This window comes from Hoplias malabaricus, chromosome 8 (assembly GCF_029633855.1).
Source record: "Hoplias malabaricus isolate fHopMal1 chromosome 8, fHopMal1.hap1, whole genome shotgun sequence".
NCBI lineage: Eukaryota > Metazoa > Chordata > Actinopteri > Characiformes > Erythrinidae > Hoplias > Hoplias malabaricus.
In genome coordinates, this window is record NC_089807.1 from 21,937,075 (window position 1) to 21,958,985 (window position 21,911).

At 50.8% G+C, this 21,911-nt stretch overlaps 17 non-coding genes across 17 annotated transcripts; all 17 read right to left on the reverse strand.

Moving 5' to 3' along the window:
* Positions 1 to 934: 934 nt before the first annotated feature.
* trnay-gua (transfer RNA tyrosine (anticodon GUA)) lies at positions 935 to 1,021 on the reverse strand. Its single transcript is given in 2 exon segments — positions 935 to 970; positions 985 to 1,021. It is a non-coding gene; the product is annotated as a tRNA-Tyr (tRNA).
* A 2,639-nt stretch (positions 1,022 to 3,660) lies between these two features.
* trnay-gua (transfer RNA tyrosine (anticodon GUA)) lies at positions 3,661 to 3,747 on the reverse strand. Its single transcript is given in 2 exon segments — positions 3,661 to 3,696; positions 3,711 to 3,747. It is a non-coding gene; the product is annotated as a tRNA-Tyr (tRNA).
* A 595-nt stretch (positions 3,748 to 4,342) lies between these two features.
* trnay-gua (transfer RNA tyrosine (anticodon GUA)) lies at positions 4,343 to 4,429 on the reverse strand. The gene is given in 2 exon segments: positions 4,343 to 4,378; positions 4,393 to 4,429. It is a non-coding gene; the product is annotated as a tRNA-Tyr (tRNA).
* Positions 4,430 to 5,706: 1,277 nt separating this feature from the next.
* Positions 5,707 to 5,793, reverse strand: trnay-gua (transfer RNA tyrosine (anticodon GUA)). The gene is given in 2 exon segments: positions 5,707 to 5,742; positions 5,757 to 5,793. It is a non-coding gene; the product is annotated as a tRNA-Tyr (tRNA).
* A 594-nt stretch (positions 5,794 to 6,387) lies between these two features.
* On the reverse strand, positions 6,388 to 6,474 carry trnay-gua (transfer RNA tyrosine (anticodon GUA)). Its single transcript is given in 2 exon segments — positions 6,388 to 6,423; positions 6,438 to 6,474. It is a non-coding gene; the product is annotated as a tRNA-Tyr (tRNA).
* Positions 6,475 to 7,069: 595 nt separating this feature from the next.
* On the reverse strand, positions 7,070 to 7,156 carry trnay-gua (transfer RNA tyrosine (anticodon GUA)). Its single transcript is given in 2 exon segments — positions 7,070 to 7,105; positions 7,120 to 7,156. It is a non-coding gene; the product is annotated as a tRNA-Tyr (tRNA).
* Positions 7,157 to 7,751: 595 nt separating this feature from the next.
* On the reverse strand, positions 7,752 to 7,838 carry trnay-gua (transfer RNA tyrosine (anticodon GUA)). The gene is given in 2 exon segments: positions 7,752 to 7,787; positions 7,802 to 7,838. It is a non-coding gene; the product is annotated as a tRNA-Tyr (tRNA).
* A 595-nt stretch (positions 7,839 to 8,433) lies between these two features.
* trnay-gua (transfer RNA tyrosine (anticodon GUA)) lies at positions 8,434 to 8,520 on the reverse strand. The gene is given in 2 exon segments: positions 8,434 to 8,469; positions 8,484 to 8,520. It is a non-coding gene; the product is annotated as a tRNA-Tyr (tRNA).
* A 595-nt stretch (positions 8,521 to 9,115) lies between these two features.
* On the reverse strand, positions 9,116 to 9,202 carry trnay-gua (transfer RNA tyrosine (anticodon GUA)). Its single transcript is given in 2 exon segments — positions 9,116 to 9,151; positions 9,166 to 9,202. It is a non-coding gene; the product is annotated as a tRNA-Tyr (tRNA).
* Positions 9,203 to 9,797: 595 nt separating this feature from the next.
* On the reverse strand, positions 9,798 to 9,884 carry trnay-gua (transfer RNA tyrosine (anticodon GUA)). The gene is given in 2 exon segments: positions 9,798 to 9,833; positions 9,848 to 9,884. It is a non-coding gene; the product is annotated as a tRNA-Tyr (tRNA).
* A 594-nt stretch (positions 9,885 to 10,478) lies between these two features.
* On the reverse strand, positions 10,479 to 10,565 carry trnay-gua (transfer RNA tyrosine (anticodon GUA)). The gene is given in 2 exon segments: positions 10,479 to 10,514; positions 10,529 to 10,565. It is a non-coding gene; the product is annotated as a tRNA-Tyr (tRNA).
* Positions 10,566 to 11,842: 1,277 nt separating this feature from the next.
* Positions 11,843 to 11,929, reverse strand: trnay-gua (transfer RNA tyrosine (anticodon GUA)). Its single transcript is given in 2 exon segments — positions 11,843 to 11,878; positions 11,893 to 11,929. It is a non-coding gene; the product is annotated as a tRNA-Tyr (tRNA).
* Positions 11,930 to 13,206: 1,277 nt separating this feature from the next.
* trnay-gua (transfer RNA tyrosine (anticodon GUA)) lies at positions 13,207 to 13,293 on the reverse strand. Its single transcript is given in 2 exon segments — positions 13,207 to 13,242; positions 13,257 to 13,293. It is a non-coding gene; the product is annotated as a tRNA-Tyr (tRNA).
* A 1,959-nt stretch (positions 13,294 to 15,252) lies between these two features.
* trnay-gua (transfer RNA tyrosine (anticodon GUA)) lies at positions 15,253 to 15,339 on the reverse strand. Its single transcript is given in 2 exon segments — positions 15,253 to 15,288; positions 15,303 to 15,339. It is a non-coding gene; the product is annotated as a tRNA-Tyr (tRNA).
* Positions 15,340 to 15,934: 595 nt separating this feature from the next.
* On the reverse strand, positions 15,935 to 16,021 carry trnay-gua (transfer RNA tyrosine (anticodon GUA)). The gene is given in 2 exon segments: positions 15,935 to 15,970; positions 15,985 to 16,021. It is a non-coding gene; the product is annotated as a tRNA-Tyr (tRNA).
* A 1,959-nt stretch (positions 16,022 to 17,980) lies between these two features.
* On the reverse strand, positions 17,981 to 18,067 carry trnay-gua (transfer RNA tyrosine (anticodon GUA)). The gene is given in 2 exon segments: positions 17,981 to 18,016; positions 18,031 to 18,067. It is a non-coding gene; the product is annotated as a tRNA-Tyr (tRNA).
* A 596-nt stretch (positions 18,068 to 18,663) lies between these two features.
* On the reverse strand, positions 18,664 to 18,750 carry trnay-gua (transfer RNA tyrosine (anticodon GUA)). Its single transcript is given in 2 exon segments — positions 18,664 to 18,699; positions 18,714 to 18,750. It is a non-coding gene; the product is annotated as a tRNA-Tyr (tRNA).
* Between the last annotated feature and the right edge of the window lie 3,161 nt (positions 18,751 to 21,911).

A 21,911-nucleotide genomic window follows, 5' to 3' on the forward strand; every position in this document is an offset into this window, starting at 1 on the left:
TCCTTTTTTGCCAAACTTCTAAACGACACGTTGCTGCCTCATTCACCACCTCCACACACCCACACCAGCGTGGCTTTATGTTTTCAAGTCTGCAAGTCTTTTAGGGAGGCAAGATAAAGTTTGAGAAATTTGAATGGAACAGTGTAAATGATCCGTCACTGCCTTCAGCATATTGCACTCTGGCATGCCAGTGCATCTGCAGGCAGGCACTTGGCCATGATATCCCGCAGTGGCACGAGGGAAAAGAAAAGTCTCCTTCGAGCCGGATTTGAACCAGCGACCTAAGGATGGCCTTATTAACAACTACAGTCCTCCGCTCTATCAACTGAGCTATCGAAGGTGCTATGTTAAGGGTTGGACTGAAAACTGACAAGTGCGTTTAGGACAGACTCTCATGCACTCCTATGATTGTAGAGCGAGTACATCCGGCAAAAGCCTAGCCCTAGCCCCTGAACTTAATCCTATCTCCTTCCTTTCAGACGTAGCGGAAAACGGTGGCCCTGGTGGTCTAGTGGCTAGGATTCGGCGCTCTCACCGCTGCGGCCGGGTTCGATTCCCGGTCAGGGAAGTGTGTGCTTTCTTGCACACCAAGTCCACTACAAGACTCTGGAAGGTCCCCCCCCCACCCACATGCTGGGCTGTGTAGGTTGAAGGAATGTAAAGCGTCCTCCTTCTGCTACTTCCTTTTTTGCCAAACTTCTAAACGACACGTTGCTGCCTCATTCACCACCTCCACACACCCACACCAGCGTGGCTTTATGTTTTCAAGTCTGCAAGTCTTTTAGGGAGGCAAGATAAAGTTTGAGAAATTTGAATGGAACAATGTAAATGATCCGTCACTGCCTTCAGCATATTGCACTCTGGCATGCCAGTGCATCTGCAGGCAGGCACCTGGCCATGATATCCCGCAGTGGCACGAGGGAAAAGAAAAGTCTCCTTCGAGCCGGATTTGAACCAGCGACCTAAGGATCGCCTTATTAACAACTACAGTCCTCCGCTCTACCAACTGAGCTATCGAAGGTGCTATGCTAAAGGGTTGGACTGAAAACTGACAAGTGCGTTTAGGACAGACTCTCATGCACTCCTATGATTGTAGAGCGAGTACATCCGGCAAAAGCCTAGCCCTAGCCCCTGAACTTAATCCTATCTCCTTCCTTTCAGACGTAGCTGAAAACGGTGGCCCTGGTGGTCTAGTGGCTAGGATTCGGCGCTCTCACCGCTGCGGCCGGGTTCGATTCCCGGTCAGGGAAGTGTGTGCTTTCTTGCACACCAAGTCCACTACAAGACTCTGGAAGGTCCCCCCCCCACCCACATGCTGGGCTGTGTAGGTTGAAGGAATGTAAAGCGTCCTCCTTCTGCTACTTCCTTTTTTGCCAAACTTCTAAACGACACGTTGCTGCCTCATTCACCACCTCCACACACCCACACCAGCGTGGCTTTATGTTTTCAAGTCTGCAAGTCTTTTAGGGAGGCAAGATAAAGTTTGAGAAATTTGAATGGAACAGTGTAAATGATCCGTCACTGCCTTCAGCATATTGCACTCTGGCATGCCAGTGCATCTGCAGGCAGGCACCTGGCCATGATATCCCGCAGTGGCACGAGGGAAAAGAAAAGTCTCCTTCGGGCCGGATTTGAACCAGCGACCTAAGGATCGCCTTATTAACAACTACAGTCCTCCGCTCTACCAACTGAGCTATCGAAGGTGCTATGTTAAGGGTTGGACTGAAAACTGACAAGTGCGTTTAGGACAGACTCTCATGCACTCCTATGATTGTAGAGCGAGTACATCCGGCAAAAGCCTAGCCCTAGCCCCTGAACTTAATCCTATCTCCTTCCTTTCAGACGTAGCTGAAAACGGTGGCCCTGGTGGTCTAGTGGCTAGGATTCGGCGCTCTCACCGCTGCGGCCGGGTTCGATTCCCGGTCAGGGAAGTGTGTGCTTTCTTGCACACCAAGTCCACTACAAGACTCTGGAAGGTCCCCCCCCCATCCACATGCTGGGCTGTGTAGGTTGAAGGAATGTAAAGCGTCCTCCTTCTGCTACTTCCTTTTTTGCCAAACTTCTAAACGACACGTTGCTGCCTCATTCACCACCTCCACACACCCACACCAGCGTGGCTTTATGTTTTCAAGTCTGCAAGTCTTTTAGGGAGGCAAGATAAAGTTTGAGAAATTTGAATGGAACAGTGTAAATGATCCGTCACTGCCTTCAGCATATTGCACTCTGGCATGCCAGTGCATCTGCAGGCAGGCACCTGGCCATGATATCCCGCAGTGGCACGAGGGAAAAGAAAAGTCTCCTTCGAGCCGGATTTGAACCAGCGACCTAAGGATCGCCTTATTAACAACTACAGTCCTCCGCCCTACCAACTGAGCTATCGAAGGTGCTATGCTAAAGGGTTGGACTGAAAACTGACAAGTGCGTTTAGGACAGACTCTCATGCACTCCTATGATTGTAGAGCGAGTACATCCGGCAAAAGCCTAGCCCTAGCCCCTGAACTTAATCCTATCTCCTTCCTTTCAGACGTAGCTGAAAACGGTGGCCCTGGTGGTCTAGTGGCTAGGATTCGGCGCTCTCACCGCTGCGGCCGGGTTCGATTCCCGGTCAGGGAAGTGTGTGCTTTCTTGCACACCAAGTCCACTACAAGACTCTGGAAGGTCCCCCCCCCACCCACATGCTGGGCTGTGTAGGTTGAAGGAATGTAAAGCGTCCTCCTTCTGCTACTTCCTTTTTTGCCAAACTTCTAAACGACACGTTGCTGCCTCATTCACCACCTCCACACACCCACACCAGCGTGGCTTTATGTTTTCAAGTCTGCAAGTCTTTTAGGGAGGCAAGATAAAGTTTGAGAAATTTGAATGGAACAATGTAAATGATCCGTCACTGCCTTCAGCATATTGCACTCTGGCATGCCAGTGCATCTGCAGGCAGGCACCTGGCCATGATATCCCGCAGTGGCACGAGGGAAAAGAAAAGTCTCCTTTGAGCCGGATTTGAACCAGCGACCTAAGGATCGCCTTATTAACAACTACAGTCCTCCGCTCTACCAACTGAGCTATCGAAGGTGCTATGTTAAGGGTTGGACTGAAAACTGACAAGTGCGTTTAGGACAGACTCTCATGCACTCCTATGATTGTAGAGCGAGTACATCCGGCAAAAGCCTAGCCCTAGCCCCTGAACTTAATCCTATCTCCTTCCTTTCAGACGTAGCTGAAAACGGTGGCCCTGGTGGTCTAGTGGCTAGGATTCGGCGCTCTCACCGCTGCGGCCGGGTTCGATTCCCGGTCAGGGAAGTGTGTGCTTTCTTGCACACCAAGTCCACTACAAGACTCTGGAAGGTCCCCCCCCCACCCACATGCTGGGCTGTGTAGGTTGAAGGAATGTAAAGCGTCCTCCTTCTGCTACTTCCTTTTTTGCCAAACTTCTAAACGACACGTTGCTGCCTCATTCACCACCTCCACACACCCACACCAGCGTGGCTTTATGTTTTCAAGTCTGCAAGTCTTTTAGGGAGGCAAGATAAAGTTTGAGAAATTTGAATGGAACAATGTAAATGATCCGTCACTGCCTTCAGCATATTGCACTCTGGCATGCCAGTGCATCTGCAGGCAGGCACCTGGCCATGATATCCCGCAGTGGCACGAGGGAAAAGAAAAGTCTCCTTCGAGCCGGATTTGAACCAGCGACCTAAGGATCGCCTTATTAACAACTACAGTCCTCCGCTCTACCAACTGAGCTATCGAAGGTGCTATGCTAAAGGGTTGGACTGAAAACTGACAAGTGCGTTTAGGACAGACTCTCATGCACTCCTATGATTGTAGAGCGAGTACATCCGGCAAAAGCCTAGCCCTAGCCCCTGAACTTAATCCTATCTCCTTCCTTTCAGACGTAGCTGAAAACGGTGGCCCTGGTGGTCTAGTGGCTAGGATTCGGCGCTCTCACCGCTGCGGCCGGGTTCGATTCCCGGTCAGGGAAGTGTGTGCTTTCTTGCACACCAAGTCCACTACAAGACTCTGGAAGGTCCCCCCCCCACCCACATGCTGGGTTGTGTAGGTTGAAGGAATGTAAAGCGTCCTCCTTCTGCTACTTCCTTTTTTGCCAAACTTCTAAACGACACGTTGCTGCCTCATTCACCACCTCCACACACCCACACCAGCGTGGCTTTATGTTTTCAAGTCTGCAAGTCTTTTAGGGAGGCAAGATAAAGTTTGAGAAATTTGAATGGAACAGTGTAAATGATCCGTCACTGCCTTCAGCATATTGCACTCTGGCATGCCAGTGCATCTGCAGGCAGGCACCTGGCCATGATATCCCGCAGTGGCACGAGGGAAAAGAAAAGTCTCCTTCGAGCCGGATTTGAACCAGCGACCTAAGGATCGCCTTATTAACAACTACAGTCCTCCGCTCTACCAACTGAGCTATCAAAGGTGCTATGCTAAAGGGTTGGACTGAAAACTGACAAGTGCGTTTAGGACAGACTCTCATGCACTCCTATGATTGTAGAGCGAGTACATCCGGCAAAAGCCTAGCCCTAGCCCCTGAACTTAATCCTATCTCCTTCCTTTCAGACGTAGCTGAAAACGGTGGCCCTGGTGGTCTAGTGGCTAGGATTCGGCGCTCTCACCGCTGCGGCCGGGTTCGATTCCCGGTCAGGGAAGTGTGTGCTTTCTTGCACACCAAGTCCACTACAAGACTCTGGAAGGTCCCCCCCCCACCCACATGCTGGGCTGTGTAGGTTGAAGGAATGTAAAGCGTCCTCCTTCTGCTACTTCCTTTTTTGCCAAACTTCTAAACGACACGTTGCTGCCTCATTCACCACCTCCACACACCCACACCAGCGTGGCTTTATGTTTTCAAGTCTGCAAGTCTTTTAGGGAGGCAAGATAAAGTTTGAGAAATTTGAATGGAACAGTGTAAATGATCCGTCACTGCCTTCAGCATATTGCACTCTGGCATGCCAGTGCATCTGCAGGCAGGCACCTGGCCATGATATCCCGCAGTGGCACGAGGGAAAAGAAAAGTCTCCTTCGAGCCGGATTTGAACCAGCGACCTAAGGATCGCCTTATTAACAACTACAGTCCTCCGCCCTACCAACTGAGCTATCGAAGGTGCTATGCTAAAGGGTTGGACTGAAAACTGACAAGTGCGTTTAGGACAGACTCTCATGCACTCCTATGATTGTAGAGCGAGTACATCCGGCAAAAGCCTAGCCCTAGCCCCTGAACTTAATCCTATCTCCTTCCTTTCAGACGTAGCTGAAAACGGTGGCCCTGGTGGTCTAGTGGCTAGGATTCGGCGCTCTCACCGCTGCGGCCGGGTTCGATTCCCGGTCAGGGAAGTGTGTGCTTTCTTGCACACCAAGTCCACTACAAGACTCTGGAAGGTCCCCCCCCCACCCACATGCTGGGCTGTGTAGGTTGAAGGAATGTAAAGCGTCCTCCTTCTGCTACTTCCTTTTTTGCCAAACTTCTAAACGACACGTTGCTGCCTCATTCACCACCTCCACACACCCACACCAGCGTGGCTTTATGTTTTCAAGTCTGCAAGTCTTTTAGGGAGGCAAGATAAAGTTTGAGAAATTTGAATGGAACAGTGTAAATGATCCGTCACTGCCTTCAGCATATTGCACTCTGGCATGCCAGTGCATCTGCAGGCAGGCACCTGGCCATGATATCCCGCAGTGGCACGAGGGAAAAGAAAAGTCTCCTTTGAGCCGGATTTGAACCAGCGACCTAAGGATCGCCTTATTAACAACTACAGTCCTCCGCTCTACCAACTGAGCTATCAAAGGTGCTATGTTAAGGGTTGGACTGAAAACTGACAAGTGCGTTTAGGACAGACTCTCATGCACTCCTATGATTGTAGAGCGAGTACATCCGGCAAAAGCCTAGCCCTAGCCCCTGAACTTAATCCTATCTCCTTCCTTTCAGACGTAGCTGAAAACGGTGGCCCTGGTGGTCTAGTGGCTAGGATTCGGCGCTCTCACCGCTGCGGCCGGGTTCGATTCCCGGTCAGGGAAGTGTGTGCTTTCTTGCACACCAAGTCCACTACAAGACTCTGGAAGGTCCCCCCCCCACCCACATGCTGGGCTGTGTAGGTTGAAGGAATGTAAAGCGTCCTCCTTCTGCTACTTCCTTTTTTGCCAAACTTCTAAACGACACGTTGCTGCCTCATTCACCACCTCCACACACCCACACCAGCGTGGCTTTATGTTTTCAAGTCTGCAAGTCTTTTAGGGAGGCAAGATAAAGTTTGAGAAATTTGAATGGAACAATGTAAATGATCCGTCACTGCCTTCAGCATATTGCACTCTGGCATGCCAGTGCATCTGCAGGCAGGCACCTGGCCATGATATCCCGCAGTGGCACGAGGGAAAAGAAAAGTCTCCTTCGAGCCGGATTTGAACCAGCGACCTAAGGATCGCCTTATTAACAACTACAGTCCTCCGCTCTACCAACTGAGCTATCGAAGGTGCTATGCTAAAGGGTTGGACTGAAAACTGACAAGTGCGTTTAGGACAGACTCTCATGCACTCCTATGATTGTAGAGCGAGTACATCCGGCAAAAGCCTAGCCCTAGCCCCTGAACTTAATCCTATCTCCTTCCTTTCAGACGTAGCTGAAAACGGTGGCCCTGGTGGTCTAGTGGCTAGGATTCGGCGCTCTCACCGCTGCGGCCGGGTTCGATTCCCGGTCAGGGAAGTGTGTGCTTTCTTGCACACCAAGTCCACTACAAGACTCTGGAAGGTCCCCCCCCCACCCACATGCTGGGCTGTGTAGGTTGAAGGAATGTAAAGCGTCCTCCTTCTGCTACTTCCTTTTTTGCCAAACTTCTAAACGACACGTTGCTGCCTCATTCACCACCTCCACACACCCACACCAGCGTGGCTTTATGTTTTCAAGTCTGCAAGTCTTTTAGGGAGGCAAGATAAAGTTTGAGAAATTTGAATGGAACAGTGTAAATGATCCGTCACTGCCTTCAGCATATTGCACTCTGGCATGCCAGTGCATCTGCAGGCAGGCACCTGGCCATGATATCCCGCAGTGGCACGAGGGAAAAGAAAAGTCTCCTTCGAGCCGGATTTGAACCAGCGACCTAAGGATCGCCTTATTAACAACTACAGTCCTCCGCTCTACCAACTGAGCTATCGAAGGTGCTATGCTAAAGGGTTGGACTGAAAACTGACAAGTGCGTTTAGGACAGACTCTCATGCACTCCTATGATTGTAGAGCGAGTACATCCGGCAAAAGCCTAGCCCTAGCCCCTGAACTTAATCCTATCTCCTTCCTTTCAGACGTAGCTGAAAACGGTGGCCCTGGTGGTCTAGTGGCTAGGATTCGGCGCTCTCACCGCTGCGGCCGGGTTCGATTCCCGGTCAGGGAAGTGTGTGCTTTCTTGCACACCAAGTCCACTACAAGACTCTGGAAGGTCCCCCCCCCACCCACATGCTGGGCTGTGTAGGTTGAAGGAATGTAAAGCGTCCTCCTTCTGCTACTTCCTTTTTTGCCAAACTTCTAAACGACACGTTGCTGCCTCATTCACCACCTCCACACACCCACACCAGCGTGGCTTTATGTTTTCAAGTCTGCAAGTCTTTTAGGGAGGCAAGATAAAGTTTGAGAAATTTGAATGGAACAGTGTAAATGATCCGTCACTGCCTTCAGCATATTGCACTCTGGCATGCCAGTGCATCTGCAGGCAGGCACCTGGCCATGATATCCCGCAGTGGCACGAGGGAAAAGAAAAGTCTCCTTCGAGCCGGATTTGAACCAGCGACCTAAGGATCGCCTTATTAACAACTACAGTCCTCCGCTCTACCAACTGAGCTATCGAAGGTGCTATGCTAAAGGGTTGGACTGAAAACTGACAAGTGCGTTTAGGACAGACTCTCATGCACTCCTATGATTGTAGAGCGAGTACATCCGGCAAAAGCCTAGCCCTAGCCCCTGAACTTAATCCTATCTCCTTCCTTTCAGACGTAGCTGAAAACGGTGGCCCTGGTGGTCTAGTGGCTAGGATTCGGCGCTCTCACCGCTGCGGCCGGGTTCGATTCCCGGTCAGGGAAGTGTGTGCTTTCTTGCACACCAAGTCCACTACAAGACTCTGGAAGGTCCCCCCCCCACCCACATGCTGGGCTGTGTAGGTTGAAGGAATGTAAAGCGTCCTCCTTCTGCTACTTCCTTTTTTGCCAAACTTCTAAACGACACGTTGCTGCCTCATTCACCACCTCCACACACCCACACCAGCGTGGCTTTATGTTTTCAAGTCTGCAAGTCTTTTAGGGAGGCAAGATAAAGTTTGAGAAATTTGAATGGAACAGTGTAAATGATCCGTCACTGCCTTCAGCATATTGCACTCTGGCATGCCAGTGCATCTGCAGGCAGGCACCTGGCCATGATATCCCGCAGTGGCACGAGGGAAAAGAAAAGTCTCCTTCGAGCCGGATTTGAACCAGCGACCTAAGGATCGCCTTATTAACAACTACAGTCCTCCGCTCTACCAACTGAGCTATCGAAGGTGCTATGCTAAAGGGTTGGACTGAAAACTGACAAGTGCGTTTAGGACAGACTCTCATGCACTCCTATGATTGTAGAGCGAGTACATCCGGCAAAAGCCTAGCCCTAGCCCCTGAACTTAATCCTATCTCCTTCCTTTCAGACGTAGCTGAAAACGGTGGCCCTGGTGGTCTAGTGGCTAGGATTCGGCGCTCTCACCGCTGCGGCCGGGTTCGATTCCCGGTCAGGGAAGTGTGTGCTTTCTTGCACACCAAGTCCACTACAAGACTCTGGAAGGTCCCCCCCCCACCCACATGCTGGGCTGTGTAGGTTGAAGGAATGTAAAGCGTCCTCCTTCTGCTACTTCCTTTTTTGCCAAACTTCTAAACGACACGTTGCTGCCTCATTCACCACCTCCACACACCCACACCAGCGTGGCTTTATGTTTTCAAGTCTGCAAGTCTTTTAGGGAGGCAAGATAAAGTTTGAGAAATTTGAATGGAACAGTGTAAATGATCCGTCACTGCCTTCAGCATATTGCACTCTGGCATGCCAGTGCATCTGCAGGCAGGCACCTGGCCATGATATCCCGCAGTGGCACGAGGGAAAAGAAAAGTCTCCTTCGAGCCGGATTTGAACCAGCGACCTAAGGATCGCCTTATTAACAACTACAGTCCTCCGCTCTACCAACTGAGCTATCGAAGGTGCTATGCTAAAGGGTTGGACTGAAAACTGACAAGTGCGTTTAGGACAGACTCTCATGCACTCCTATGATTGTAGAGCGAGTACATCCGGCAAAAGCCTAGCCCTAGCCCCTGAACTTAATCCTATCTCCTTCCTTTCAGACGTAGCTGAAAACGGTGGCCCTGGTGGTCTAGTGGCTAGGATTCGGCGCTCTCACCGCTGCGGCCGGGTTCGATTCCCGGTCAGGGAAGTGTGTGCTTTCTTGCACACCAAGTCCACTACAAGACTCTGGAAGGTCCCCCCCCCACCCACATGCTGGGCTGTGTAGGTTGAAGGAATGTAAAGCGTCCTCCTTCTGCTACTTCCTTTTTTGCCAAACTTCTAAACGACACGTTGCTGCCTCATTCACCACCTCCACACACCCACACCAGCGTGGCTTTATGTTTTCAAGTCTGCAAGTCTTTTAGGGAGGCAAGATAAAGTTTGAGAAATTTGAATGGAACAGTGTAAATGATCCGTCACTGCCTTCAGCATATTGCACTCTGGCATGCCAGTGCATCTGCAGGCAGGCACCTGGCCATGATATCCCGCAGTGGCACGAGGGAAAAGAAAAGTCTCCTTCGAGCCGGATTTGAACCAGCGACCTAAGGATCGCCTTATTAACAACTACAGTCCTCCGCTCTACCAACTGAGCTATCGAAGGTGCTATGTTAAGGGTTGGACTGAAAACTGACAAGTGCGTTTAGGACAGACTCTCATGCACTCCTATGATTGTAGAGCGAGTACATCCGGCAAAAGCCTAGCCCTAGCCCCTGAACTTAATCCTATCTCCTTCCTTTCAGACGTAGCTGAAAACGGTGGCCCTGGTGGTCTAGTGGCTAGGATTCGGCGCTCTCACCGCTGCGGCCGAGTTCGATTCCCGGTCAGGGAAGTGTGTGCTTTCTTGCACACCAAGTCCACTACAAGACTCTGGAAGGTCCCCCCCCCACCCACATGCTGGGCTGTGTAGGTTGAAGGAATGTAAAGCGTCCTCCTTCTGCTACTTCCTTTTTTGCCAAACTTCTAAACGACACGTTGCTGCCTCATTCACCATCTCCACACACCCACACCAGCGTGGCTTTATGTTTTCAAGTCTGCAAGTCTTTTAGGGAGGCAAGATAAAGTTTGAGAAATTTGAATGGAACAATGTAAATGATCCGTCACTGCCTTCAGCATATTGCACTCTGGCATGCCAGTGCATCTGCAGGCAGGCACCTGGCCATGATATCCCGCAGTGGCACGAGGGAAAAGAAAAGTCTCCTTCGAGCCGGATTTGAACCAGCGACCTAAGGATCGCCTTATTAACAACTACAGTCCTCCGCTCTACCAACTGAGCTATCGAAGGTGCTATGCTAAAGGGTTGGACTGAAAACTGACAAGTGCGTTTAGGACAGACTCTCATGCACTCCTATGATTGTAGAGCGAGTACATCCGGCAAAAGCCTAGCCCTAGCCCCTGAACTTAATCCTATCTCCTTCCTTTCAGACGTAGCTGAAAACGGTGGCCCTGGTGGTCTAGTGGCTAGGATTCGGCGCTCTCACCCCTGCGGCCGGGTTCGATTCCCGGTCAGGGAAGTGTGTGCTTTCTTGCACACCAAGTCCACTACAAGACTCTGGAAGGTCCCCCCCCCACCCACATGCTGGGCTGTGTAGGTTGAAGGAATGTAAAGCGTCCTCCTTCTGCTACTTCCTTTTTTGCCAAACTTCTAAACGACACGTTGCTGCCTCATTCACCACCTCCACACACCCACACCAGCGTGGCTTTATGTTTTCAAGTCTGCAAGTCTTTTAGGGAGGCAAGATAAAGTTTGAGAAATTTGAATGGAACAGTGTAAATGATCCGTCACTGCCTTCAGCATATTGCACTCTGGCATGCCAGTGCATCTGCAGGCAGGCACCTGGCCATGATATCCCGCAGTGGCACGAGGGAAAAGAAAAGTCTCCTTCGAGCCGGATTTGAATCAGCGACCTAAGGATCGCCTTATTAACAACTACAGTCCTCCGCTCTACCAACTGAGCTATCGAAGGTGCTATGCTAAAGGGTTGGACTGAAAACTGACAAGTGCGTTTAGGACAGACTCTCATGCACTCCTATGATTGTAGAGCGAGTACATCCGGCAAAAGCCTAGCCCTAGCCCCTGAACTTAATCCTATCTCCTTCCTTTCAGACGTAGCTGAAAACGGTGGCCCTGGTGGTCTAGTGGCTAGGATTCGGCGCTCTCACCGCTGCGGCCGGGTTCGATTCCCGGTCAGGGAAGTGTGTGCTTTCTTGCACACCAAGTCCACTACAAGACTCTGGAAGGTCCCCCCCCCACCCACATGCTGGGCTGTGTAGGTTGAAGGAATGTAAAGCGTCCTCCTTCTGCTACTTCCTTTTTTGCCAAACTTCTAAACGACACGTTGCTGCCTCATTCACCACCTCCACACACCCACACCAGCGTGGCTTTATGTTTTCAAGTCTGCAAGTCTTTTAGGGAGGCAAGATAAAGTTTGAGAAATTTGAATGGAACAATGTAAATGATCCGTCACTGCCTTCAGCATATTGCACTCTGGCATGCCAGTGCATCTGCAGGCAGGCACCTGGCCATGATATCCCGCAGTGGCACGAGGGAAAAGAAAAGTCTCCTTTGAGCCGGATTTGAACCAGCAACCTAAGGATCGCCTTATTAACAACTACAGTCCTCCGCTCTACCAACTGAGCTATCAAAGGTGCTATGCTAAAGGGTTGGACTGAAAACTGACAAGTGCATTTAGGACAGACTCGGATGCTCTCCTATGATTGTAGAGCGAGTACATCCGGCAAAAGCCTAGCCCTAGCCCCTGAACTTAATCCTATCTCCTTCCTTTCAGACGTAGCTGAAAACGGTGGCCCTGGTGGTCTAGTGGCTAGGATTCGGCGCTCTCACCGCTGCGGCCGGGTTCGATTCCCGGTCAGGGAAGTGTGTGCTTTCTTGCACACCAAGTCCACTACAAGACTCTGGAAGGTCCCCCCCCCACCCACATGCTGGGCTGTGTAGGTTGAAGGAATGTAAAGCGTCCTCCTTCTGCTACTTCCTTTTTTGCCAAACTTCTAAACGACACGTTGCTGCCTCATTCACCACCTCCACACACCCACACCAGCGTGGCTTTATGTTTTCAAGTCTGCAAGTCTTTTAGGGAGGCAAGATAAAGTTTGAGAAATTTGAATGGAACAATGTAAATGATCCGTCACTGCCTTCAGCATATTGCACTCTGGCATGCCAGTGCATCTGCAGGCAGGCACCTGGCCATGATATCCCGCAGTGGCACGAGGGAAAAGAAAAGTCTCCTTCGAGCCGGATTTGAATCAGCGACCTAAGGATCGCCTTATTAACAACTACAGTCCTCCGCTCTACCAACTGAGCTATCGAAGGTGCTATGCTAAAGGGTTGGACTGAAAACTGACAAGTGCGTTTAGGACAGACTCTCATGCACTCCTATGATTGTAGAGCGAGTACATCCGGCAAAAGCCTAGCCCTAGCCCCTGAACTTAATCCTATCTCCTTCCTTTCAGACGTAGCTGAAAACGGTGGCCCTGGTGGTCTAGTGGCTAGGATTCGGCGCTCTCACCGCTGCGGCCGGGTTCGATTCCCGGTCAGGGAAGTGTGTGCTTTCTTGCACACCAAGTCCACTACAAGACTCTGGAAGGTCCCCCCCCCACCCACATGCTGGGCTGTGTAGGTTGAAGGAATGTAAAGCGTCCTCCTTCTGCTACTTCCTTTTTTGCCAAACTTCTAAACGACACGTTGCTGCCTCATTCACCACCTCCACACACCCACACCAGCGTGGCTTTATGTTTTCAAGTCTGCAAGTCTTTTAGGGAGGCAAGATAAAGTTTGAGAAATTTGAATGGAACAATGTAAATGATCCGTCACTGCCTTCAGCATATTGCACTCTGGCATGCCAGTGCATCTGCAGGCAGGCACCTGGCCATGATATCCCGCAGTGGCACGAGGGAAAAGAAAAGTCTCCTTCGAGCCGGATTTGAACCAGCGACCTAAGGATCGCCTTATTAACAACTACAGTCCTCCGCTCTACCAACTGAGCTATCAAAGGTGCTATGCTGAAGGGTTGGACTGAAAACTGACAAGTGCGTTTAGGACAGACTCTCATGCACTCCTATGATTGCAGAGCGAGTACATCCGGCAAAAGCCTAGCCCTAGCCCCTGAACTTAATCCTATCTCCTTCCTTTCAGACGTAGCTGAAAACGGTGGCCCTGGTGGTCTAGTGGCTAGGATTCGGCGCTCTCACCGCTGCGGCCGGGTTCGATTCCCGGTCAGGGAAGTGTGTGCTTTCTTGCACACCAAGTCCACTACAAGACTCTGGAAAGTCCCCCCCCCACCCACATGCTGGGCTGTGTAGGTTGAAGGAATGTAAAGCGTCCTCCTTCTGCTACTTCCTTTTTTGCCAAACTTCTAAACGACACGTTGCTGCCTCATTCACCACCTCCACACACCCACACCAGCGTGGCTTTATGTTTTCAAGTCTGCAAGTCTTTTAGGGAGGCAAGATAAAGTTTGAGAAATTTGAATGGAACAATGTAAATGATCCGTCACTGCCTTCAGCATATTGCACTCTGGCATGCCAGTGCATCTGCAGGCAGGCACCTGGCCATGATATCCCGCAGTGGCACGAGGGAAAAGAAAAGTCTCCTTTGAGCCGGATTTGAACCAGCAACCTAAGGATCGCCTTATTAACAACTACAGTCCTCCGCTCTACCAACTGAGCTATCAAAGATGCTATGCTAAAGGGTTGGACTGAAAACTGACAAGTGCGTTTAGGACAGACTCTCATGCACTCCTATGATTGTAGAGCGAGTACATCCGGCAAAAGCCTAGCCCTAGCCCCTGAACTTAATCCTATCTCCTTCCTTTCAGACGTAGCTGAAAACGGTGGCCCTGGTGGTCTAGTGGCTAGGATTCGGCGCTCTCACCTCTGCGGCCGGGTTCGATTCCCGGTCAGGGAAGTGTGTGCTTTCTTGCACACCAAGTCCACTACAAGACTCTGGAAGGTCCCCCCCCCACCCACATGCTGGGCTGTGTAGGTTGAAGGAATGTAAAGCGTCCTCCTTCTGCTACTTCCTTTTTTGCCAAACTTCTAAACGACACGTTGCTGCCTCATTCACCACCTCCACACACCCACACCAGCGTGGCTTTATGTTTTCAAGTCTGCAAGTCTTTTAGGGAGGCAAGATAAAGTTTGAGAAATTTGAATGGAACAGTGTAAATGATCCGTCACTGCCTTCAGCATATTGCACTCTGGCATGCCAGTGCATCTGCAGGCAGGCACCTGGCCATGATATCCCGCAGTGGCACGAGGGAAAAGAAAAGTCTCCTTCGAGCCGGATTTGAATCAGCGACCTAAGGATCGCCTTATTAACAACTACAGTCCTCCGCTCTACCAACTGAGCTATCGAAGGTGCTATGCTAAAGGGTTGGACTGAAAACTGACAAGTGCGTTTAGGACAGACTCTCATGCACTCCTATGATTGTAGAGCGAGTACATCCGGCAAAAGCCTAGCCCTAGCCCCTGAACTTAATCCTATCTCCTTCCTTTCAGACGTAGCTGAAAACGGTGGCCCTGGTGGTCTAGTGGCTAGGATTCGGCGCTCTCACCGCTGCGGCCGGGTTCGATTCCCGGTCAGGGAAGTGTGTGCTTTCTTGCACACCAAGTCCACTACAAGACTCTGGAAGGTCCCCCCCCCACCCACATGCTGGGCTGTGTAGGTTGAAGGAATGTAAAGCGTCCTCCTTCTGCTACTTCCTTTTTTGCCAAACTTCTAAACGACACGTTGCTGCCTCATTCACCACCTCCACACACCCACACCAGCGTGGCTTTATGTTTTCAAGTCTGCAAGTCTTTTAGGGAGGCAAGATAAAGTTTGAGAAATTTGAATGGAACAATGTAAATGATCCGTCACTGCCTTCAGCATATTGCACTCTGGCATGCCAGTGCATCTGCAGGCAGGCACCTGGCCATGATATCCCGCAGTGGCACGAGGGAAAAGAAAAGTCTCCTTCGAGCCGGATTTGAACCAGCGACCTAAGGATCGCCTTATTAACAACTACAGTCCTCCGCTCTACCAACTGAGCTATCAAAGGTGCTATGCTGAAGGGTTGGACTGAAAACTGACAAGTGCGTTTAGGACAGACTCTCATGCACTCCTATGATTGCAGAGCGAGTACATCCGGCAAAAGCCTAGCCCTAGCCCCTGAACTTAATCCTATCTCCTTCCTTTCAGACGTAGCTGAAAACGGTGGCCCTGGTGGTCTAGTGGCTAGGATTCGGCGCTCTCACCGCTGCGGCCGGGTTCGATTCCCGGTCAGGGAAGTGTGTGCTTTCTTGCACACCAAGTCCACTACAAGACTCTGGAAAGTCCCCCCCCCACCCACATGCTGGGCTGTGTAGGTTGAAGGAATGTAAAGCGTCCTCCTTCTGCTACTTCCTTTTTTGCCAAACTTCTAAACGACACGTTGCTGCCTCATTCACCACCTCCACACACCCACACCAGCGTGGCTTTATGTTTTCAAGTCTGCAAGTCTTTTAGGGAGGCAAGATAAAGTTTGAGAAATTTGAATGGAACAATGTAAATGATCCGTCACTGCCTTCAGCATATTGCACTCTGGCATGCCAGTGCATCTGCAGGCAGGCACCTGGCCATGATATCCCGCAGTGGCACGAGGGAAAAGAAAAGTCTCCTTTGAGCCGGATTTGAACCAGCAACCTAAGGATCGCCTTATTAACAACTACAGTCCTCCGCTCTACCAACTGAGCTATCAAAGGTGCTATGCTAAAGGGTTGGACTGAAAACTGACAAGTGCGTTTAGGACAGACTCTCATGCACTCCTATGATTGTAGAGCGAGTACATCCGGCAAAAGCCTAGCCCTAGCCCCTGAACTTAATCCTATCTCCTTCCTTTCAGACGTAGCTGAAAACGGTGGCCCTGGTCGTCTAGTGGCTAGGATTCGGCGCTCTCACTGCTGCGGCCGGGTTCGATTCCCGGTCAGGGAAGTGTGTGCTTTCTTGCACACCAAGTCCACTACAAGACTCTGGAAGGCCCCCCCCCCACCCACATGCTGGGCTGTGTAGGTTGAAGGAATGTAAAGCGTCCTCCTTCTGCTACTTCCTTTTTTGCCAAACTTCTAAACGACACGTTGCTGCCTCATTCACCACCTCCACACACCCACACCAGCGTGGCTTTATGTTTTCAAGTCTGCAAGTCTTTTAGGGAGGCAAGATAAAGTTTGAGAAATTTGAATGGAACAGTGTAAATGATCCGTCACTGCCTTCAGCATATTGCACTCTGGCATGCCAGTGCATCTGCAGGCAGGCACCTGGCCATAATATCCCGCAGTGGCACGAGGGAAAAGAAAAGTCTCCTTCGAGCCGGATTTGAATCAGCGACCTAAGGATCGCCTTATTAACAACTACAGTCCTCCGCTCTACCAACTGAGCTATCGAAGGTGCTATGCTAAAGGGTTGGACTGAAAACTGACAAGTGCATTTAGGACAGACTCTCATGCACTCCTATGATTGTAGAGCGAGTACATCCGGCAAAAGCCTAGCCCTAGCCCCTGAACTTAATCCTATCTCCTTCCTTTCAGACGTAGCTGAAAACGGTGGCCCTGGTGGTCTAGTGGCTAGGATTCGGCGCTCTCACCGCTGCGGCCGGGTTCGATTCCCGGTCAGGGAAGTCTGTGCTTTCTTGCACACCAAGTCCACTACAAGACTCTGGAAGGTACCCCCCCCACCCACATGCTGGGCTGTGTAGGTTGAAGGAATGTAAAGCGTCCTCCTTCTGCTACTTCCTTTTTTGCCAAACTTCTAAACGACACGTTGCTGCCTCATTCACCACCTCCACACACCCACACCAGCGTGGCTTTATGTTTTCAAGTCTGCAAGTCTTTTAGGGAGGCAAGATAAAGTTTGAGAAATTTGAATGGAACAGTGTAAATGATCCGTCACTGCCTTCAGCATATTGCACTCTGGCATGCCAGTGCATCTGCAGGCAGGCACCTGGCCATAATATCCCGCAGTGGCACGAGGGAAAAGAAAAGTCTCCTTCGAGCCGGATTTGAATCAGCGACCTAAGGATCGCCTTATTAACAACTACAGTCCTCCGCTCTACCAACTGAGCTATCGAAGGTGCTATGCTAAAGGGTTGGACTGAAAACTGACAAGTGCATTTAGGACAGACTCTCATGCACTCCTATGATTGTAGAGCGAGTACATCCGGCAAAAGCCTAGCCCTAGCCCCTGAACTTAATCCTATCTCCTTCCTTTCAGACGTAGCTGAAAACGGTGGCCCTGGTGGTCTAGTGGCTAGGATTCGGCGCTCTCACCGCTGCGGCCGGGTTCGATTCCCGGTCAGGGAAGTCTGTGCTTTCTTGCACACCAAGTCCACTACAAGACTCTGGAAGGTACCCCCCCCACCCACATGCTGGGCTGTGTAGGTTGAAGGAATGTAAAGCGTCCTCCTTCTGCTACTTCCTTTTTTGCCAAACTTCTAAACGACACGTTGCTGCCTCATTCACCACCTCCACACACCCACACCAGCGTGGCTTTATGTTTTCAAGTCTGCAAGTCTTTTAGGGAGGCAAGATAAAGTTTGAGAAATTTGAATGGAACAGTGTAAATGATCCGTCACTGCCTTCAGCATATTGCACTCTGGCATGCCAGTGCATCTGCAGGCAGGCACCTGGCCATGATATCCCGCAGTGGCACGAGGGAAAAGAAAAGTCTCCTTCGAGCCGGATTTGAACCAGCGACCTAAGGATCGCCTTATTAACAACTACAGTCCTCCGCTCTACCAACTGAGCTATCGAAGGTGCTATGCTAAAGGGTTGGACTGAAAACTGACAAGTGCGTTTAGGACAGACTCTCATGCACTCCTATGATTGTAGAGCGAGTACATCCGGCAAAAGCCTAGCCCTAGCCCCTGAACTTAATCCTATCTCCTTCCTTTCAGACGTAGCTGAAAACGGTGGCCCTGGTGGTCTAGTGGCTAGGATTCGGCGCTCTCACCGCTGCGGCCGGGTTCGATTCCCGGTCAGGGAAGTGTGTGCTTTCTTGCACACCAAGTCCACTACAAGACTCTGGAAGGTCCCCCCCCCCACCCACATGCTGGGCTGTGTAGGTTGAAGGAATGTAAAGCGTCCTCCTTCTGCTACTTCCTTTTTTGCCAAACTTCTAAACGACACGTTGCTGCCTCATTCACCACCTCCACACACCCACACCAGCGTGGCTTTATGTTTTCAAGTCTGCAAGTCTTTTAGGGAGGCAAGATAAAGTTTGAGAAATTTGAATGGAACAGTGTAAATGATCCGTCACTGCCTTCAGCATATTGCACTCTGGCATGCCAGTGCATCTGCAGGCAGGCACCTGGCCATGATATCCCGCAGTGGCACGAGGGAAAAGAAAAGTCTCCTTCGAGCCGGATTTGAACCAGCGACCTAAGGATCGCCTTATTAACAACTACAGTCCTCCGCTCTACCAACTGAGCTATCGAAGGTGCTATGTTAAGGGTTGGACTGAAAACTGACAAGTGCGTTTAGGACAGACTCTCATGCACTCCTATGATTGTAGAGCGAGTACATCCGGCAAAAGCCTAGCCCTAGCCCCTGAACTTAATCCTATCTCCTTCCTTTCAGACGTAGCTGAAAACGGTGGCCCTGGTGGTCTAGTGGCTAGGATTCGGCGCTCTCACCGCTGCGGCCGGGTTCGATTCCCGGTCAGGGAAGTGTGTGCTTTCTTGCACACCAAGTCCACTACAAGACTCTGGAAGGTCCCCCCCCCACCCACATGCTGGGCTGTGTAGGTTGAAGGAATGTAAAGCGTCCTCCTTCTGCTACTTCCTTTTTTGCCAAACTTCTAAACGACACGTTGCTGCCTCATTCACCACCTCCACACACCCACACCAGCGTGGCTTTATGTTTTCAAGTCTGCAAGTCTTTTAGGGAGGCAAGATAAAGTTTGAGAAATTTGAATGGAACAATGTAAATGATCCGTCACTGCCTTCAGCATATTGCACTCTGGCATGCCAGTGCATCTGCAGGCAGGCACCTGGCCATGATATCCCGCAGTGGCACGAGGGAAAAGAAAAGTCTCCTTTGAGCCGGATTTGAACCAGCGACCTAAGGATCGCCTTATTAACAACTACAGTCCTCTGCTCTACCAACTGAGCTATCGAAGGTGCTATGCTAAAGGGTTGGACTGAAAACTGACAAGTGCGTTTAGGACAGACTCTCATGCACTCCTATGATTGTAGAGCGAGTACATCCGGCAAAAGCCTAGCCCTAGCCCCTGAACTTAATCCTATCTCCTTCCTTTCAGACGTAGCTGAAAACGGTGGCCCTGGTGGTCTAGTGGCTAGGATTCGGCGCTCTCACCGCTGCGGCCGGGTTCGATTCCCGGTCAGGGAAGTGTGTGCTTTCTTGCACACCAAGTCCACTACAAGACTCTGGAAAGTCCCCCCCCCCAACCAGATGCTGGGCTGTGTAGGTTGAAGGAATGTAAAGCGTCCTCCTTCTGCTACTCCCTTTTTTGCCAAACTTCTAAACGACACGTTGCTGCCTCATTCACCACCTCCACACACCCACACCAGCGTGGCTTTATGTTTTCAAGTCTGCAAGTCTTTTAGGGAGGCAAGATAAAGTTTGAGAAATTTGAATGGAACAGTGTAAATGATCCGTCACTGCCTTCAGCATATTGCACTCGGGCATGCCAGTGCATCTGGAGGCAGGCACCTGGCCATGATATCCCACAGTGGCGTGAGGGAAAAGAAAAGTCTCCTTCGAGCCGGATTTGAACCAGCGACCTAAGGATCGCCTTATTAACAACTACAGTCCTCCGCTCTACCAACTTAGCTATCGAAGGTGCTGTGCTAAAGGGTTGGACTGAAAACTGACAAGTGCGTTTAGGACAGACTCTCATGCACTCCTATGATTGTAGAGCGAGTACATCCGGCAAAAGCCTAGCCCTAGCCCCTGAACTTAATCCTATCTCCTTCCTTTCAGACGTAGCTGAAAACGGTGGCCCTGGTGGTCTAGTGGCTAGGATTCGGCGCTCTCACCGCTGCGGCCGGGTTCGATTCCCGGTCAGGGAAGTGTGTGCTTTCTTGCACACCAAGTCCACTACAAGACTTTGGAAGGTCCCCCCCCACCCACATGCTGGGCTGTGTAGGTTGAAGGAATGTAAAGCGTCCTCCTTCTGCTACTTCCTTTTTTGCCAAACTTCTAAACGACACGTTGCTGCCTCATTCACCACCTCCACACACCCACACCAGCGTGGCTTTATGTTTTCAAGTCTGCAAGTCTTTTAGGGAGGCAAGATAAAGTTTGAGAAATTTGAATGGAACAATGTAAATGATCCGTCACTGCCTTCAGCATATTGCACTCTGGCATGCCAGTGCATCTGCAGGCAGGCACCTGGCCATGATATCCCGCAGTGGCACGAGGGAAAAGAAAAGTCTCCTTCGAGCCGGATTTGAACCAGCAACCTAAGGATCGCCTTATTAACAACTACAGTCCTCCGCTCTACCAACTGAGCTATCAAAGGTGCTATGCTAAAGGGTTGGACTGAAAACTGACAAGTGCATTTAGGACAGACTCTCATGCACTCCTATAATTGTAGAGCGAGTACATCCGGCAAAAGCCTAGCCCTAGCCCCTGAACTTAATCCTATCTCCTTCCTTTCAGACGTAGCTGAAAACGGTGGCCCTGGTGGTCTAGTGGCTAGGGTTCGGCGCTCTCACCGCTGCGGCCGGGTTCGATTCCCGGTCAGGGAAGTGTGTGCTTTCTTGCACACCAAGTCCACTACAAGACTCTGGAAGGTCCCCCCCCCACCCACATGCTGGGCTGTGTAGGTTGAAGGAATGTAAAGCGTCCTCCTTCTGCTACTTCCTTTTTTGCCAAACTTCTAAACGACACGTTGCTGCCTCATTCACCACCTCCACACACCCACACCAGCGTGGCTTTATGTTTTCAAGTCTGCAAGTCTTTTAGGGAGGCAAGATAAAGTTTGAGAAATTTGAATGGAACAATGTAAATGATCCGTCACTGCCTTCAGCATATTGCACTCTGGCATGCCAGTGCATCTGCAGGCAGGCACCTGGCCATGATATCCCGCAGTGGCACGAGGGAAAAGAAAAGTCTCCTTCGAGCCGGATTTGAACCAGCGACCTAAGGATCGCCTTATTAACAACTACAGTCCTCCGCTCTACCAACTGAGCTATTAAAGGTGCTATGCTGAAGGGTTGGACTGAAAACTGACAAGTGCGTTTAGGACAGACTCTCATGCACTCCTATGATTGCAGAGCGAGTACATCCGGCAAAAGCCTAGCCCTAGCCCCTGAACTTAATCCTATCTCCTTCCTTTCAGACGTAGCTGAAAACGGTGGCCCTGGTGGTCTAGTGGCTAGGATTCGGCGCTCTCACCGCTGCGGCCGGGTTCGATTCCCGGTCAGGGAAGTGTGTGCTTTCTTGCACACCAAGTCCACTACAAGACTCTGGAAGGTCCCCCCCCCACCCACATGCTGGGCTGTGTAGGTTGAAGGAATGTAAAGCGTCCTCCTTCTGCTACTTCCTTTTTTGCCAAACTTCTAAACGACACGTTGCTGCCTCATTCACCACCTCCACACACCCACACCAGCGTGGCTTTATGTTTTCAAGTCTG